This window comes from Thalassophryne amazonica, chromosome 9, assembly GCF_902500255.1.
Source record: "Thalassophryne amazonica chromosome 9, fThaAma1.1, whole genome shotgun sequence".
Classification (NCBI taxonomy): Eukaryota; Metazoa; Chordata; class Actinopteri; order Batrachoidiformes; family Batrachoididae; genus Thalassophryne; species Thalassophryne amazonica.
In genome coordinates, this window is record NC_047111.1 from 6,690,781 (window position 1) to 6,708,545 (window position 17,765).

The 17,765-nt window shown below is 40.7% G+C and overlaps 1 long non-coding RNA gene across 1 annotated transcript; it reads right to left on the reverse strand.

Moving 5' to 3' along the window:
- Nucleotides 1-7,517: 7,517 nt before the first annotated feature.
- LOC117516640 lies at nucleotides 7,518-16,912 on the reverse strand. Its single transcript, XR_004562505.1, has 3 exons — nucleotides 16,826-16,912; nucleotides 9,824-9,827; nucleotides 7,518-7,530 (listed from the first exon to the last, which is right to left on the reverse strand). It is a non-coding gene; the product is annotated as an uncharacterized LOC117516640 (long non-coding RNA).
- Between the last annotated feature and the right edge of the window lie 853 nt (nucleotides 16,913-17,765).

Genomic DNA, 17,765 nt, shown 5'->3' on the forward strand with positions numbered 1-17,765 from the left:
AAGTAGAGAGGGTGTCTGTCTCCCTGATCCGAACTGGGAGCTGGTTCCAGAGGAGAGGAGCCTAAAAGCTGAAGGCTCTGCCTCCCATTCTACTCTTACAAACCCTAGGAACTACAAGTAAGCCTGCAGTCTGAGAGCGAAGTGCTCTATTGGGGTGATATGGTACTATGAGGTCCCTAAGATAAGATGGGACCTGATTATTCAAAACCTTGTAAGTAAGAAGAAGAATTTTAAATTCTATTCTAGAATTAACAGGAAGCCAATGAAGAGAGGCCAATATGGGTGAGATATGCTCTCTCCTTCTAGTCCCCGTTAGTACTCTAGCTGCAGCATTTTGAATTAACTGAAGGCTTTTCAGGGAACCTTTAGGACAACCTGATAATAATGAATTACAATAGTCCAGCCTAGAGGAAATAAATGCATGAATTAGTTTTTCAGCATCACTCTGAGACAAGACCTTTCTAATTTTAGAGATATTGCGTAAATGCAAAAAAGCAGTCCTACATATTTGTTTAATATGCGCTTTGAATGACATATCCTGATCAAAAATGACTCCAAGATTTCTCACAGTATTACTAGAGGTCAGGGTAATGCCATCCAGAGTAAGGATCTGGTTAGACACCATGTTTCTAAGATTTGTGGGGCCAAGTACAATAACTTCAGTTTTATCTGAGTTTAAAAGCAGGAAATTAGAGGTCATCCATGTCTTTATGTCTGTAAGACAATCCTGCAGTTTAGCTAATTGGTGTGTGTCCTCTGGCTTCATGGATAGATAAAGCTGGGTATCATCTGCGTAACAATGAAAATTTAAGCAATGCCGTCTAATAATACTGCCTAAGGGAAGCATGTATAAAGTGAATAACATTGGTCCTAGCACAGAACCTTGTGGAACTCCATAATTAACCTTAGTCTGTGAAGAAGATTCCCCATTTACATGAACAAATTGTAATCTATTAGATAAATATGATTTAAACCACCGCAGCGCAGTGCCTTTAATACCTATGGCATGCTCTAATCTCTGTAATAAAATTTTATGGTCAACAGTATCAAAATCAGCACTGAGGTCTAACAGAACAAGCACAGAGATGAGTCCACTGTCTGAGGCCATAAGAAGATCATTTGTAACCTTCACTAATGCTGTTTCTGTACTATGATGAATTCTAAAACCTGACTGAAACTCTTCAAATAGACCATTCCTCTGCAGATGATCAGTTAGCTGTTTTACAACTACCCTTTCAAGAATTTTTGAGAGAAAAGGAAGGTTGGAGATTGGCCTATAATTAGCTAAGATAGCTGGGTCAAGTGATGGCTTTTTAAGTAATGGTTTAATTACTGCCACCTCAAAAGCCTGTGGTACATAGCCAACTAATAAAGATAGATTGATCATATTTAAGATCGAAGCATTAAATAATGGTAGGGCTTCCTTGAGCAGCCTGGTAGGAATGGGGTCTAATAGACATGTTGATGGTTTGGATGAAGTAACTAATGAAAATAACTCAGACAGAACAATCTGAGAGAAAGAGTCTAACCAAATACTGGCATCACTGAAAGCAGCCAAAGATAACGATACATCTTTGGGATGGTTATGAGTAATTTTTTCTCTAATAGTTAAAATTTTATTAGCAAAGAAAGTCATGAAGTCATTACTAGTTAAACTTAAAGGAATACTCGGCTCAATAGAGCTCTGACTCTTTGTCAGCCTGGCTACAGTGCTGAAAAGAAACCTGGGGTTGTTCTTATTTTCTTCAATTAGTGATGAGTAGTAAGATGTCCTAGCTTTATGGAGGGCTTTTTTATAGAGCGACAGACTCTTTTTCCAGACTAAGTGAAGATCTTCTAAATTAGTGAGACGCCATTTCCTCTCCAACTTACTGGTTATCTGCTTTAAGCTGCGAGTTTGTGAGTTATACCACGGAGTCAGGCACTTGATTTAAAGCTCTCTTTTTCAGAGGAGCTACAGCATCCAAAGTTGTCTTCAATGAGGATGTAAAACTATTGACGAGATACTCTATCTCACTTACAGGCAGTTTATGTTGTTCTTGATGTTCTTGCTTGCCTCTACTGGTGGTTGGCTCTCACTGCGGTATTGTATCACTTCCTGTTCCGGAGCACAGTGGTGTTTTTCTGTATCTGTTAGCTGTTTAATCTGCGCAGTTAGATTGATCTAGTTATCTAGATTACGATTTGTTTCCCAGTGTAATCTTTACGTGCCTTAACTAAAGCACTCCTTCTGCTGAATCACCTCTAAATTATTTACACATTATTCACTTTGCGTGTTTTTAGGAATCCGCTAGCTTAGCGTAGCTACTAGCTCTTAGCCGATTTAGCATGGCGGCTTCTCCTGTCTCTCCCGCACTTTTCTGCTCTGGGTGTGAAATGTTTAGTTATTCCTCGGCCTCCTTTAGCAGTAACGGTACTTTTAATAAGTGTAGCTTATTCGTAGCTTTGGAGGCCAGGCTGGGCGAATTGGAGACTCGGCTTAGCCAAGGTAGCTTAGCCGCCGTTAGTTACCCCCTGGCAGATCCCGAGCAGCCGGGAAAGCAGGCCGACTGGGTGACTGTGAGGAGGAAGCGTAGCCCTAAACAGAAGCCCCGTGTACACCGCCAACCCGTTCACATCTCTAACCGTTTTTCCCCACTCTAAAAAAGCCCTCCGTAAAGCTAGGACATCTTTCTACTCATCACTAATTGAAGAAAATAAGAACAACCCCAGGTTTCTTTTCAGCACTGTAGCCAGGCTGACAAAGAGTCAGAGCTCTATTGAGCTGAGTATTCCATTAACTTTAACTAGTAATGACTTCATGACTTTCTTTGTTAGTTGGCTATGTACCACAGGCTTTTAAGGTGGCAGTAATTAAACCATTACTTAAAAAGCCATCACTTGACCCAGCTATCTTAGCTAATTATAGGCCAATCTCCAACCTTCCTTTTCTCTCAAAGATTCTTGAGAGGGTAGTTGTAAAACAGCTAACTGATCACCTGCAGAGGAATGGTCTATTTGAAGAGTTTCAGTCAGGTTTTAGAATTCATCATAGTACAGAAACAGCATTAGTGAAGGTTACAAATGATCTTCTTATGGCTTCGGACAGTGGACTTATCTCTGTGCTTGTTCTGTTGGACCTCAGTGCTGCTTTTGATACTGTTGACCATAAAATTTTATTACAGAGATTAGAGCATGTCATAGGTATTAAAGGCACTGCGCTGCGGTGGTTTGAATCATATTTGTCTAATAGATTACAGTTTGTTCATGTAAATGGGGAATCTTCTTCACAGACTAAAGTTAATTATGGAGTTCCACAAGGTTCTGTGCTAGGACCAATTTTATTCACCTTATACATGCTTCCCTTAGGCAGTATTATTAGACGGTATTGCTTAAATTTTCATTGTTACGCAGATGATACCCAGCTTTATCTATCCATGAAGCCAGAGGATACACACCAATTAGCTAAACTGCAGGATTGTCTTACAGACATAAAGACATGGATGACCTCTAATTTCCTGCTTTTAAACTCAGATAAAACTGAAGTTATTGTACTTGGCCCCACAAATCTTAGAAGCATGGTGTCTAACCAGATCTTTACTCTGGATGGCATTTCCCTGACCTCTAGTAATACTGTGAGAAATCTTGGAGTCATTTTTGATCAGGATATGTCATTCAAAGCGCATATTAAACAAATATGTAGGACTGCTTTTTTGCATTTACGCAATATCTCTAAAATCAGAAAGGTCTTGTCTCAGAGTGATGCTGAAAAACTAATTCATGCATTTATTTCCTCTAGGCTGGACTATTGTAATTCATTATTATCAGGTTGTCCTAAAAGTTCCCTGAAAAGCCTTCAGTTAATTCAAAATGCTGCAGCTAGAGTACTGACGGGGACTAGCAGGAGAGAGCATATCTCACCCGTGTTGGCCTCTCTTCATTGGCTTCCTGTTAATTCTAGAATAGAATTTAAAATTCTTCTTCTTACTTATAAGGTTTTGAATAATCAGGTCCCATCTTATCTTAGGGACCTCGTAGTACCATATTACCCCATTAGAGCGCTTCGCTCTCAGACTGCAGGCTTACTTGTAGTTCCTAGGGTTTGTAAGAGTAGAATGGGAGGCAGAGCCTTCAGCTTTCAGGCTCCTCTCCTGTGGAACCAGCTCCCAATTCAGATCAGGGAGACAGATACCCTCTGTACTTTTAAGATTAGGCTTAAAACTTTCCTTTTCGCTAAGGCTTATAGTTAGGGCTGGATCAGGTGACCCTGAACCATCCCTTGGTTATGCTGCTTTAGACGTAGACTGTGGGGGGGTTCCCATGATGCACTGTTTCTTTCTCTTTTTGCTCCGTATGCATCACTCTGCATTTAATCATTAGTGATCGATCTCTGCCCCCCTCCACAGCATGTCTTTTTCCTGGTTCTTTCCCTCAGCCCCAACCAGTCCCAGCAGAAGACTGCCCCTCCCTGAGCCTGGTTCTGCTGGAGGTTTCTTCCTGTTAAAAGGGAGTTTTTCCTTCCCACTGTAGCCAAGTGCTTGCTCATAGGGGGTCGTTTAGACCGTTGGGGTTTTTCATAATTATTGTATGGCCTTGCCTTACAATATAGAGCGCCTTGGGGCAACTGTTTGTTGTGATTTGGCGCTATATAAAAAAAAAGTTGATTGATTGAAGTTGACATGGAAAATGGAGAATGGACATGGAGAATGGGCATGGAAAATGGAGAATGGGCATGGAGAATGCGCATGAAAATGGAGAATGTGCATGGAGAATGGAGAAAGGGCATGAAAAATGGGCATGGAAAATGGAGAAAGGGTATGGAGAATGCACATGGAAAATGAAGAATGGACATGGAGAATGGGCAAGGAGAATGGAACTGGAAATGGGGAATGGACATGGAGAATCGATATGGGCATGGAGAATGGACATGGAGAATGGAGAATGGACATAGAGAATGGAGAATGGACATGGAGAATGGGCATGGAAAATGGCTATGGAGAATGGAGAATGGACATGGAAAATGGGCATGGAGAAAGGGCATGGAGAATGGGCATGGAGAATGGGCATGGAAAACGGAGAATTGGCGTGGAGAATGCGAATGGAAAATGGAGAATGGACATGAAAAATGGAGAATGGACATGGAAAATGAACATGGAAAATGGAGAATGGACATGGAGAATGGACATGGAAAATGAACATGGAAAATGGAGAATGGACATGGAGAATGGGCATGGAGAATGTGAATGGAAAATGGAGAATGGACATGAAAAATGGAGAATGGACATGGAAATGGAGAATGGACATGGAAAACGTAGAATGTGCATGGAGAATGGAGAAAGCACATGAAAAATGGGCATGGAAATGGAGAATGGGTATGGAGAATGCACATGGAAAATGGAGAATGGACATGGGGAATGGGCATGGAAATGGAGAATGGACATGGAGAATGGAAGAAAGGGCATGGAGGTGGACATGGAAAATGGAGAATGGGCAGAGGTGGGCTTGAACAGGAACCTTCCACACTGGACACAAGCGCACTAAACCACTTGGCCATAACTGGGGATAACTTTGCCTCTACAATAATTGAACTACAGCGTTCAAACAATATAATCAAGCAACATAACCGCTAGAAATAAATTAACATTAAATTAGTAAGACTGTTTAGGCCCTGATGCCCACTGGGGCGGGGCTTGTCGCTGATTTCTGTGTTGTCAAGCAAACAAGATTCCACGACAGGACTGCCAGGACGGGACGCAAGTCCATTGCAGGTTCCTTCCCAGCCAGGCAGGTGCTCATTTACAGCTGGATGGACTGAGACAATGCAGATAAGGTTTTTCCAACCAAAACTATTAATCATATAGAAACAATAAAGAGACAGTTGGAAAGCTGATCTTTGATAATGATTACTGACCTTTGATCCTAATTGATATTTGATAATTACCACTAACCTTTCATCCTAATTCTGACATTTAATGATCGTTAATGACTGCTGATCTTTTTTATCCTAATTCTGATCTTTGATAATAATCCAACCTTTGATCCTAATTATGAACTTTCATGAAGACTGCTTACCTTTGATCCTAATTCTGATCTTTGATAATAATTTGTGACCTTTGATCATTATTCTGATCTTTAATGACTGCTGACCAAAGCAATCAACAAATGTGTAGGAGATCTCACACCTGGGCATCACCGGGTTCCCAGCTCATTTCTTAGTGAAGTCTTTGTATCTTCATCGTTAGAGCGTTCGATGGGCAGAACAGATTTCCATCCACAGCAGGAGGCGGCTCACTGAGTTTGAGTTTTTGCTTATGCTTAAATAGATTTTTACTGGTTATTGGTGGTCTGGGAGCAGGCACCGTCTCTACGGGGATGGGGTAATGAGGGGATGGCAGGGGGAGAGAAGCTGCAGAGAGGTGTGTAAGACTACAACTCTGCTTCCTGGTCCCAACCCTGGATAGTCACGGTTTGGAGGATTTAAGAAAATTGGCCAGATTTCTAGAAATGAGAGCTGCTCCATCCAAAGTGGGATGGATGCCGTCTCTCCTAACAAGACCAGGTTTTCCCCAGAAGCTTTGCCAATTATCTATGAAGCCCACCTCATTTTTAACGGTCAACCTACGAGGTTGGACACTTAAGAAATTATTAATAGTGACTCACCACTATTTCACAGTTCCTCTGACCGCGCCTCTTCGTCGTGACGTCACTCCGCTGTCCGGATTGGCTGATTACTCAGGTGGTATGAAAAATATTACCCGTCCGCGAAAAGGGTGTATTGCTATTTATTCTTTAGTGTTTTATCCAATCATACTGGCGTATCATTTATAGGTATATGATAATAGTGTGTATATGATGACAAGAACCTAAACAATTTAAATACATTGAGACAGTAAATTAACGCTAAACAATTACGTAATTAACAAGACAGAAAAGGGATGAGTTTTTGTAAAAACTGTTGAGGTCTAAGGGTTCTAAAAACATTCTGGACTCACACACCATTCCAACTCATTATACAAACTTGGCATAATTTATTCCGACACCACCCTTGAAAAATGTCAGCTACTTATTTTAAAAAAGTAAGTCCCTTTGGCTGCTCCCTTGTTTTCACTTGGGGTCACCAAAACAAATCTGAGATGGAACTGCATGATGATTTGGTACAGGTTTTACACCAGATGACCTTCCTGATGCAACTCCACATTACATGGACAATAGACATGGAGAATGGGCATGGAGAATGGAGAATGAACATAGAGAATGGAGAATAGGCATGGAAAATGGAGAATGGACATGGAGAATGGGCACGGAGAAATGGCATGGAAAATGGAGAATGGACCTGGAAAATGGAGAATGGGCATGGAGAATGGGCATGGAAAATGGAGAATGGACATGGAAAATGGAGAATGGACCTGGAAAATGGAGAATGGGCATGGAAAATGGAGAATGGACATGGAGAATGGGCATGGAAAATGGCTATGGAGAATGGACATGGAGAATGGGCATGGAGAAAGGAGAATGGACATGGAGAATGGGCATGGAAAATGGCTATGGAGACTGGAGAATGGACATACAGAATGGAGAAATGGCATGGAAAATGGAGAATGGACCTGGAAAATGGAGAATGGGCATGGAAAATGGAGAATGGACATGGAAATGGGCATGGAAAATGGCTATGGAGAATGGACATGGAGAATGGGCATGGAGAAAGGAGAATGGACATGGAGAATGGGCATGGAAAATGGCTATGGAGAATGGAGAATGGACATGGAAAATGGGCATGGAGAAATGGCATGGAAAATGGAGAATGGACCTGGAAAATGGAGAATGGAAAATGGAGAATGGACATGGAAAATGGAGAATGGACATGGAGAATGGGCATGGAGAATGGAGAATTGGCGTGGAGAATGGGCATGGAAAATGGAGAATGGACATGAAAAATGGAGAATGGACATGGAGAATGGGCATGGAAAATGGAGAATTGGCGTGGAGAATGCGAATGGAAAATGGAGAAAGGACATGGAGAATGGGCATGGAGAATGCGCATGAAAATGGAGAATGGGCATGGAAAATGGGCATGGAGAAATGGCATGGAAAATGGAGAATGGACCTGGAAAATGGAGAATGGAAAATGGAGAATGGACATGGAAAATGGAGAATGGACATGGAGAATGGGCATGGAGAATGGAGAATTGGCGTGGAGAATGGGCATGGAAAATGGAGAATGGACATGAAAAATGGAGAATGGACATGGAGAATGGGCATGGAAAATGGAGAATTGGCGTGGAGAATGCGAATGGAAAATGGAGAATGGACATGAAAAATGGAGAATGGACATGGAGAATGGGCATGGAGAATGCGCATGAAAATGGAGAATGGGCATGGAGAATGGAGAAAGGACATGAAAAATGGGCATAGAAATGGAGAATGGGTATGGAGAATGCACATGGAAAATGGAGAATGGACATGGAGAATGCACATGGAAAATGGAGAATGGACATGGAGAATGGAAGAAAGGGCATGGAGGTGGACATGGAAAATGGAGAATGGGCAGAGGTGGGCTTGAACAGGAACCTTCCACACTGGACACAAGCGCACTAAACCACTTGGCCATAACTGGGGATAACTTTGCCTCTACAATAATTGAACTACAGCGTTCAAACAATATAATCAAGCAACATAACCGCTAGAAATAAATTAACATTAAATTAGTAAGACTGTTTAGGCCCTGATGCCCACTGGGGCGGGGCTTGTCGCTGATTTCTGTGTTGTCAAGCAAACAAGATTCCACGACAGGACTGCCAGGACGGGACGCAAGTCCATTGCAGGTTCCTTCCCAGCCAGGCAGGTGCTCATTTACAGCTGGATGGACTGAGACAATGCAGATAAGGTTTTTCCAACCAAAACTATTAATCATATAGAAACAATAAAGAGACAGTTGGAAAGCTGATCTTTGATAATGATTACTGACCTTTGATCCTAATTGATATTTGATAATTACCACTAACCTTTCATCCTAATTCTGACATTTAATGATCGTTAATGACTGCTGATCTTTTTATCCTAATTCTGATCTTTGATAATAATCCAACCTTTGATCCTAATTATGAACTTTCATGAAGACTGCTGACCTTTGATCCTAATTCTGATCTTTGATAATAATTTGTGACCTTTGATCATTATTCTGATCTTTGATAATGACTGCTGACCAAAGCAATCAACAAATGTGTAGGAGATCTCACACCTGGGCATCACCGGGTTCCCAGCTCATTTCTTAGTGAAGTCTTTGTATCTTCATCGTTAGAGCGTTTGATGGGCAGAACAGATTTCCATCCACAGCAGGAGGCGGCTCACTGACCTCATTTCTACTTTTACATGAAGCTACGTTTTACAAAAAAGTTTTGGTGTTTTGAATTTAACTTTTCTCATCCAGTTTTAAATAAAACTGACTCTACATAATGTTAAAACCTGAATCCTTTTTCTTTTATCTGATTTTTTGTTTTTGTCTACCTGCAGTGTTTTTAGACGCTCAGCCGGCAGAGAAACCACGCTGCTGCTCTCTTCCTGGTGACTGTTTTACTTTAATGTGTTCACCATAATCTACATGTTCTCCATTAACTGTTTTCTGCTCTGTTACAGTTCCAAAGAGCACATTTGCACCGTTTGCTCTTGACGCTGCGTTTGGCGGCTCAGTCATTTGGTGAGTGCTGTGGGAAGAGCTGCACACTGAAAACAAAACCGCGAGCTCGTCTTCGTGCTCCCACCACCACAGGAAGGTGTTGCCTCCGCCCATGCATCAGCTTCGAAGCCCGAGTCCCTTGAAACCAAGCACGCCCTTCGTTTTTCACACAGGCCTGCTCGCCGCGCTCTCATTGGTGCTCACCGATGCCCTTATTTGGAAATGTGCAGGCTTCAGAGTTTAGTGCGGGAAATAAAGGTTTGACCCTAAAGGTCGCATTTGCTGCTGCGGCCTGCAGACCTGAGTGGTGTCACAGTGTGCGCTGTGTTGAGAAATGGCTACAGTGGAGACAGGGAAGTGATGGCGGTGGCGTTTAAAATGGGGGATGGACGTTATCAGCACACAGGCACGCTGATGTCACCGTTTATTAAAGCTTCCTCTCTTGCAACAGACAGGACAGCAGCAGCAGCGTGTCAGAAAGCAGGATTTCACTTCCGTTTGCAAATGGCGTCATCTTCGTGACAGTCAGGCCACACACCTGTCCAGAGCTGACGTTTGCTTGGCGGTTACACCAACAGCCGGAGCCGGGGTAACTGTCGGGGCGGCAGCGTGCTGCCGACGCCCGGCCACGGCCCGAGCAGGGAGGGGAAATAGCTGCCGACCCAGATAAGGTCTATCAAGAGAACCAGTGCCGGTTTGGGAAGGCACCAGCCTGGTTCCCCTCACACAGGGACCACTTCCTCACCGCCGGAGGATTCTCCGTCACAGAGGGAGGGGGCTGGAAGACAGCAGGAACTAAAGTGTAGGGCAGAGATCAGGAGATACTCCGTTTAAAAAAAAATGTCACCACCACATGGACACTGAATAACTGATGAGTAATTGTTATATTTTCAAAAAATTGAAAGAAAGAATACACAGAACCGGTGGACGTTTAAAACCTGACATCCAAAGAGATGTTTCATAGTAGGGGTGACCGGGGGCGTTTGTTACATGGCTGGGCTGTCATCTCCTCCTGCGTTGTTTCTGAGAATGGTACCATTTAAATGAGAGTTTTCATTAAGAGATTTAAACTGCAGATCAGCGAGCTCAGTTGATCCCACTCATGTTACCTATCTGTGTCTCAGTCCACCCAGCTGTACGTGGGTACTGACCTAGGTCGGGGAAGTAACCTGTGTCATACTGGTGTCCCATCTAGGGGGAGTTGTAGACTCTCATCTGCTTCATGCTGCAGAATCTGGAGACAGGCATCAGCACCAACGGGCCTCAGGCCCATGTAGGACACACTTGGAACTAAAGAGTTTCTAGGATCTCAGTGTTTCTCAAACTTTTTCTGATGAAGGACCACTTAACCAATAAAAATAACATCTCCAGCACAACCTAACTCCACAAATATCCAAAAACAACAGGTCTGCTGACCACATCAGCAATATATTATAACAGTATCTGTTGAGAAACACTTTTCAGTTAGAATATATTATTTTATAAATATACTCCAGGTCCACTAAGGTTTGCTCACGGACCACTTTGTGAGAAGGGTTGATCTAAACCAGGGGTGCCCAAGTTCGGTCTTCGAGCTCTACCTTCCTGACACTCTTGGTTGTCTCCCTACTCCAACACACCTGAATCCAATGAAAGGTTCATTAAAAGCCTGCTAACCAGTCTTTCATTGGATTCATTGGATTTATCACAGGTCACTTTAGACAAATGTACTTTGGTTTTTAATTGCACTCCTCCCACTGCACTGTTTTTCTGTTGCACACAGCCTTTCATATTTTATCTTATATTTTATCTTATTTTAGCACATATTTTATATTTTATCTTAGCATTTTATATTGCTTTCTGCTTAATGTTGCACCATTATATCAAAGCAAATTCCTAGTCTGTGAATCCTGTTCATTGACAATGACAATAAACTTCTTCTGATTCTGATTCTGAAGAGTGTCAGGAAGGTAGATCTCGAGGACTGAACTTGGGCACCCCTGATCTAAACTGACTAAATGTTAACTTACATTATGGTTACATACAGCGGGTTTTAAGCATGCAGTCACACAACTGTGAGACTTTCAGACCATTTCATGACCATATTTTCTTCAGCTCTTCCAAAGCCTGGACATGTACCCCGTAAAATGCAATGAGCAGATCGATAAGTGAGGCCATCTCCTCCAGGTCATCACAACAATTCAACAAGTCATCTTTTAACTCAGCAAATTAAAAGGGCATAAAATGAGGAGAAAGGCATTAAAATCTGGTGAAGTGTGGTGCACTAGATCAATATTCCATAGATGTGTCTGCTACCTGGTGGATGGTGGGTTTTTGCTGGATTGATGATGGATTAGGAGCAAGTGAGGCTGTTACTCAAAGAGAGAGACAGTTTCTGCACAGAAATGTGTTAAATCAGAAAGGAAAGTTATTTTCTGATTGTGTCATATCTGTTATATTCTAAAACTAAAAATATAACAATGCTAAACCGTTATATTCTAAAACTAAAAATATAACACAATGCTAAACCGTTATATTCTAAAACTAAAAATATAACAATGCTAAACCATTATATTCTAAAACTAAAAATATAACAATGCTAAACCATTATATTCTAAAACTAAAAATATAACACAATGCTAAACCGTTATATTCTAAAACTAAAAATATAACAATGCTAAACCGTTATATTCTAAAACTAAAAATATAACAATGCTAAACCGTTATATTCTAAAACTAAAAATATAACAATGCTAAACCGTTATATTCTAAAACTAAAAATATAACACAATGCTAAACCGTTATATTCTAAAACTAAAAATATAACAATGCTAAACCGTTATATTCTAAAACTAAAAATATAACACAATGCTAAACCGTTATATTCTAAAACTAAAAATATAACAATGCTAAACCGTTATATTCTAAAACTAAAAATATAACAATGCTAAACCGTTATATTCTAAAACTAAAAATATAACAATGCTAAACCATTATATTCTAAAACTAAAAATATAACACAATGCTAAAATACCTTCAGCTGTATGAGCATAAAATAGGAAACAGAATGTAACCTTTTGACCTCTTAAAATAGATCAAGGTTAGCCACCTTTGAACTTGTCCAAGGTCTGTGTCCCAAGAATGGCCCCTGTGAATTTGAAGATCCTGGCAGCAATAATACTGGCTTGACCTTCGCAATACCCGATGGCCATAGTTTGGCCTTGGATAATAGCAACAATGAATTCAGTCATACAAGAAATGAGAGACTGAGGTTTGAGAGAAAGACAGATCATTTCCACAAAGAACTGGACCAAACCAGAGAAATTTCTGACTGTTTAACAGCAGTTATGTTCTAAAGGTCAGTTAATGCACAATCCTACAGAAAGGATTTCATATGAATGCAGCTGAAACGGTTGTTCCTTCTCCCTCAGTCTCTCAACATGAGGTAAGGGAAATGTTTTTATATTATAAATGTATATATGTATATTAAACTCTCAACTAGTCTACTGTCACTGCTCCATTCCCCTCCACCAGCCTCTGCTGGCCAACATCGGAGACCTGATTGTACGCACCAGTAGCGAGTAATGAAATCACTGTGTTGAGTTTATATAAGCTGCGTCCAGTGGTGGACACAGTTCAGCTAATCCGATGGCAGATAATTATCAAAGCTAATGTTTTTGCTATTGGATTAGCTTTTCAGATAAGTTTTAAAACCATCATCGGAACAATTATATCTTCTGATAAATTTACTTCTGACAACGTTCAGTCCGATAACATTTTTTTGCTGGTAAAGTTTAACAGTCAAAAATGTTTATAAACCTAAAATCAAACATTTTACTCTGTTTGTTGTATGTTTGTAGCAGACTGGCTGCCTGTTGTTTGCTGATGACGTCATCATTAAGCGCAAAACGTGATAAGCTGGTCGACGCAGGGAGCATTGTGGGTAGTGTAGTTCAGGTTCACTGCACATTACAGTGACTTGTCCACTCGACACAAAAACAAAACAGACTAATTTTAACATTATTTTATTTCTTTGTGGCTGTAATTTAAAAGCCAAGACTCGGTGGGGGAGAGGAGCTCTCACGGTGCAGCTGTGTGTACAGAGGGGGGGACTTTTCTTCACGTTTAGACATTGTTTTGGATTTTAAAAAAGGACGCTTTATGCGGATTATTTATTCAGATGAGTCCCACTGAAACTAACAGGTAAGAATTTATATTTACTACGTGTATTTTATTCTGCCAATCAATGCATTAATGGATGTATTCGGTTGTTTAAGCCGCAGGGTTCAAAGCATGCGAAAAAAGCGGCAGCTTTTAGCTCGTAAATGACAATACCGAAATAAACTGTGACTTCTAATACTGTTTTACTGCTTTTGAGGACAGTGACAGTGTTTGGGGTTTTATTATTTTATTTATTCATTTTTCGTGTGTTCTTTGTGTGATCCTTGAATTTAACCAGCAGCCCTTGCAGCGCTTAAAGTGAAACTGGTTTATCAGAAGCCGACAGTGTAATATGATGTGACCGCGCCCAAATCAATACTAATAGTTATCGGTTATCTGTAATAAAGATAATTTTTTTTTAGCAGTTTATCGTCATAAAAGATAACTTTTCAGTTATCTGATTAATGATCATTGAAGATAACGTTTTGGATAGCTGCGTCACATGATGTCTCATACGTTGAGTCAACGTTCAGCTCCACCAAGCTACACTACTGCTCCGAGGAGTGCGCGCTACAAATGCTTCAATGGCTTAAGTTAAACTGCGTCCTGTGTGAGTCAGTGGACCATCCTGAAATGTCGAGTTCTGTCAGTACAATGGTGGCCTCTACTTGGCTACATCAACCTGCGTTGGAGGCAGGAAATTTTTGTACTGGAGTGTGCCTTCTCCAGTATTTCAGAGATTTCTGTGACTCTGCTGCTTCAGCCAACATCAGCCACCTCATGTCAGTGTGAACGTAGCTACAGCTTGGAAAGTGCTTCCTTTAGCTGAGCTACAACATGAGGTTGTTAACTTTGGTGGCAGCAGCTAAGTGCCAAGTTTGCTAACTTCACTGCATGCACAATTATTAAGCAAGTGAGTATTCCATACCTGCCAACATTTGACATTACCAATGCAGGACACCCACACGTGGCTGTGGGCACCAGTGGCGCGAAGCGTAATTAAGGGGTATCCAGGGACGTGCCTGGAACCACACAACTAATGGGCGTCCCACACACAGTCATGTGCAACACAGGACACAGGGCTAAATCCTGCCAAATGCGGGACGGTTGGCAGCTCTGGTATTTTGGCTTTTTAACTCCAAGCCATACAAACCTGTTTATTGGATTTAAGCATTGTCAGGTGAGATGTATTTGTGTAAGGAGGAAGGATGTGGCCTAAAGTGATTAACACCCTGTATCAAGGTGTATGTACAGTAGTGTTCAGAATAATAGTAGTTGCTATGTGACTAAAAAGATTAATCCAGGTTTTGAGTATATTTCTTATTGTTACATGGGAAACAAGGTACCAGAAGATTCAATAGATTCTCACAAATCCAACAAGACCAAGCATTCATGATATGTACACTCTTAAGGCTATGAAATTGGGCCTTAAAAAAAGTAGAAAAGGGGGTGTTCACAATAATAGTAGCATCTGCTGTTGATGCTACAAACTCAAAACTATTATGTTCAAACTGCTTTTTTTTTAGCAATCCTGTGAATCACTAAACTAGTATTTAGTTGTATAACCACAGTTTTTCATGATTTCTTCACATCTGCAAGGCATTAATTTTGTTGGTTTGGAACCAAGATTTTGCTTGTTTACTAGTGTGCTTGGGGTCATTGTCTTGTTAAAACACCCATTTCAAGGGCATGTCCTCTTCAGCATAAGGCAACATGACTTCTTCAAGTATTTTGACATATCCAAACTGATCCATGATACCTGGTATGTGATATATAGGCCCAACACCATAGTAGGAGAAACATGCCCATATCATGATGCTTGCACCACCATGCTTCACTGTCTTCACTGTGACCTGTGGCTTGAATTCAGAGTTTGGGGGCCGTCTCACAAACTGTCTGTGGCCCTTGGACCCAAAAAGAACAATTTTACTCTCATCAGTCCACAAAATATTCCTCCATTTCTCTTTAGGCCAGTTGATGTGTTCTTTGGCAAATTGTAACCTCTTCTGCATGTCTTTTATTTAACAGAGGGACTTTGCGGGGGATTCTTGCAAATAAATTAGCTTCATACAGGCGTCTTCTAACTGTCACAGCACTTACAGGTAACTCCAGACTGTCTTTGATCATCCTGGAGCTGATCAATGGGTGAGCCTTTGCCATTCTGCTTATTCTTCTATCCATTTTGATGGTTGTTTTCTGTTTTCTTCCACGCGTCTCTGTTTTTTTTTGTCCATTTTAAAGCATTGGAGATCATTGTAGATGAACAGCCTATAATTTTTTGCACCTGCGTATAGGTTTTCCCCTCTCCAATCAACTTTTTAATCAAACTACACTGTTCTTCTGAACAATGTCTTGAACGTCCCATTTTCCTCAGGCTTTCAAAGAGAAAAGTATGTTCAACAGGTGCTGGCTTCATCCTTAAATAGGGGACACCTGATTCACACCTGTTTGTTCCACAAAACTGACGAACTCACTGACTGAATGCCACACTACTATTATTGTGAACACCCCCTTTTCTACTTTTTTTTTTTACTAATAGCCCAATTTCATAGCCTTAAGAGTGTGCATATCATGAATGCTTGGTCCTGTTGGATTTGTGAGAATCTACTGGTACTTTGTTTCCCATGTAACAATAAGAAATATACTCAAAACCTGGATTAATCTTTTTAGTCACATAGCACTACTATTATTCTAAACACTACTGTAATTATTAGGCAGCTTCTTTACCTCTGGCAGAGTGGGCCAAAAAAAAAAAATAAATTTAATAGCCACTGAAAAGTCAAACACTGTAAATGACTGTAAGAGGGATTCAACATTCTTGATAGAGCTACGGTTTTGAGGCCCGATTGCCAAACAATGTAACATTTTGTTGCAAAGAGTCAACAAGGTCAGTGTGGGAAGAAACGATGCAAATGAACTTACATGACTTCTTCTTCCACAACCATGTTTTTGTATTGTGCACAATGTGGTTTTGCATTGTCTTGTTGAAATGCATGGACGTCCCTGAAAAAGTTGTTGTCTTGAAGGCAGCACGTTGCTCTAGTATCTCAGTGCACTTTTCTGCATTAATGCTACATTACAGAAGTATAAATTACCTTTACCAAGGGCACTGACACAACCCATATACCATGACAGACACTGGCTTTTGGTTTGGTTGCTGGTAACGGCGTCCATTTCCTCCCCAAAAGATTGAGTCGGCAGCCCCGCAAGGTTAATAATAAAAAGGCTTCTTTTTTGAACAGTGAAGTTTTGAGTGCCATTTGAGAAAGTAACTCTGTACTGTTGTGCTTGAAAAAGGTTTCCCAAAGTAATCCCTTGCCCATGTGGTTATGTCAGCTATTAATGAATGAGGGCTCTTCATGCACTGCCGTCTGAGGAATCAGAAGTCTTGAGTGTTGAGCTTAAGTTTGCACCCTTTCCCTTTACGTACTGAAATTCCTTCAGATTCTTTTAATAGTTTATTATGCACTGTAGAGGTAGAACTATGCAAATCCCTTTAAATCTCTCTTCAAGTTTTTAAACATTTTTCTCACACATCTGTTGACAAATTGGAGATGCTCTGCCCATCGTTGATCCTCACATTCAGCCTTGTGTGGATATTGCTTTGATAACAAAATAATATTTTAGCCTCATTAGCACTGAATTCCCCCACCCAAATGTTTTTTTAATGTGTTACAGGTATGAAATTGTGTCAAAAAGATTGTGTCAAAGCCAAAAATGCAAGAAATTATTATTATTATTATAATTCTTATATTTTCCTTAAATCTGATCTCTATAGCGAGCACGGCTGAAGATAGATTAAAGATTGTGTCAAAGCCAAAAATGAGAGAAATTATTATTTTATTATTATTATAATTCTTATATTTTCCTTAAATCTGATCTCTACGTCTCAATCGAGGAGCTTTTTTGTGACTTAAATGTGCTAAATGAATCATGAAGTCATTTTTTTCCCATTCTGTCGTGAACCTGCTGT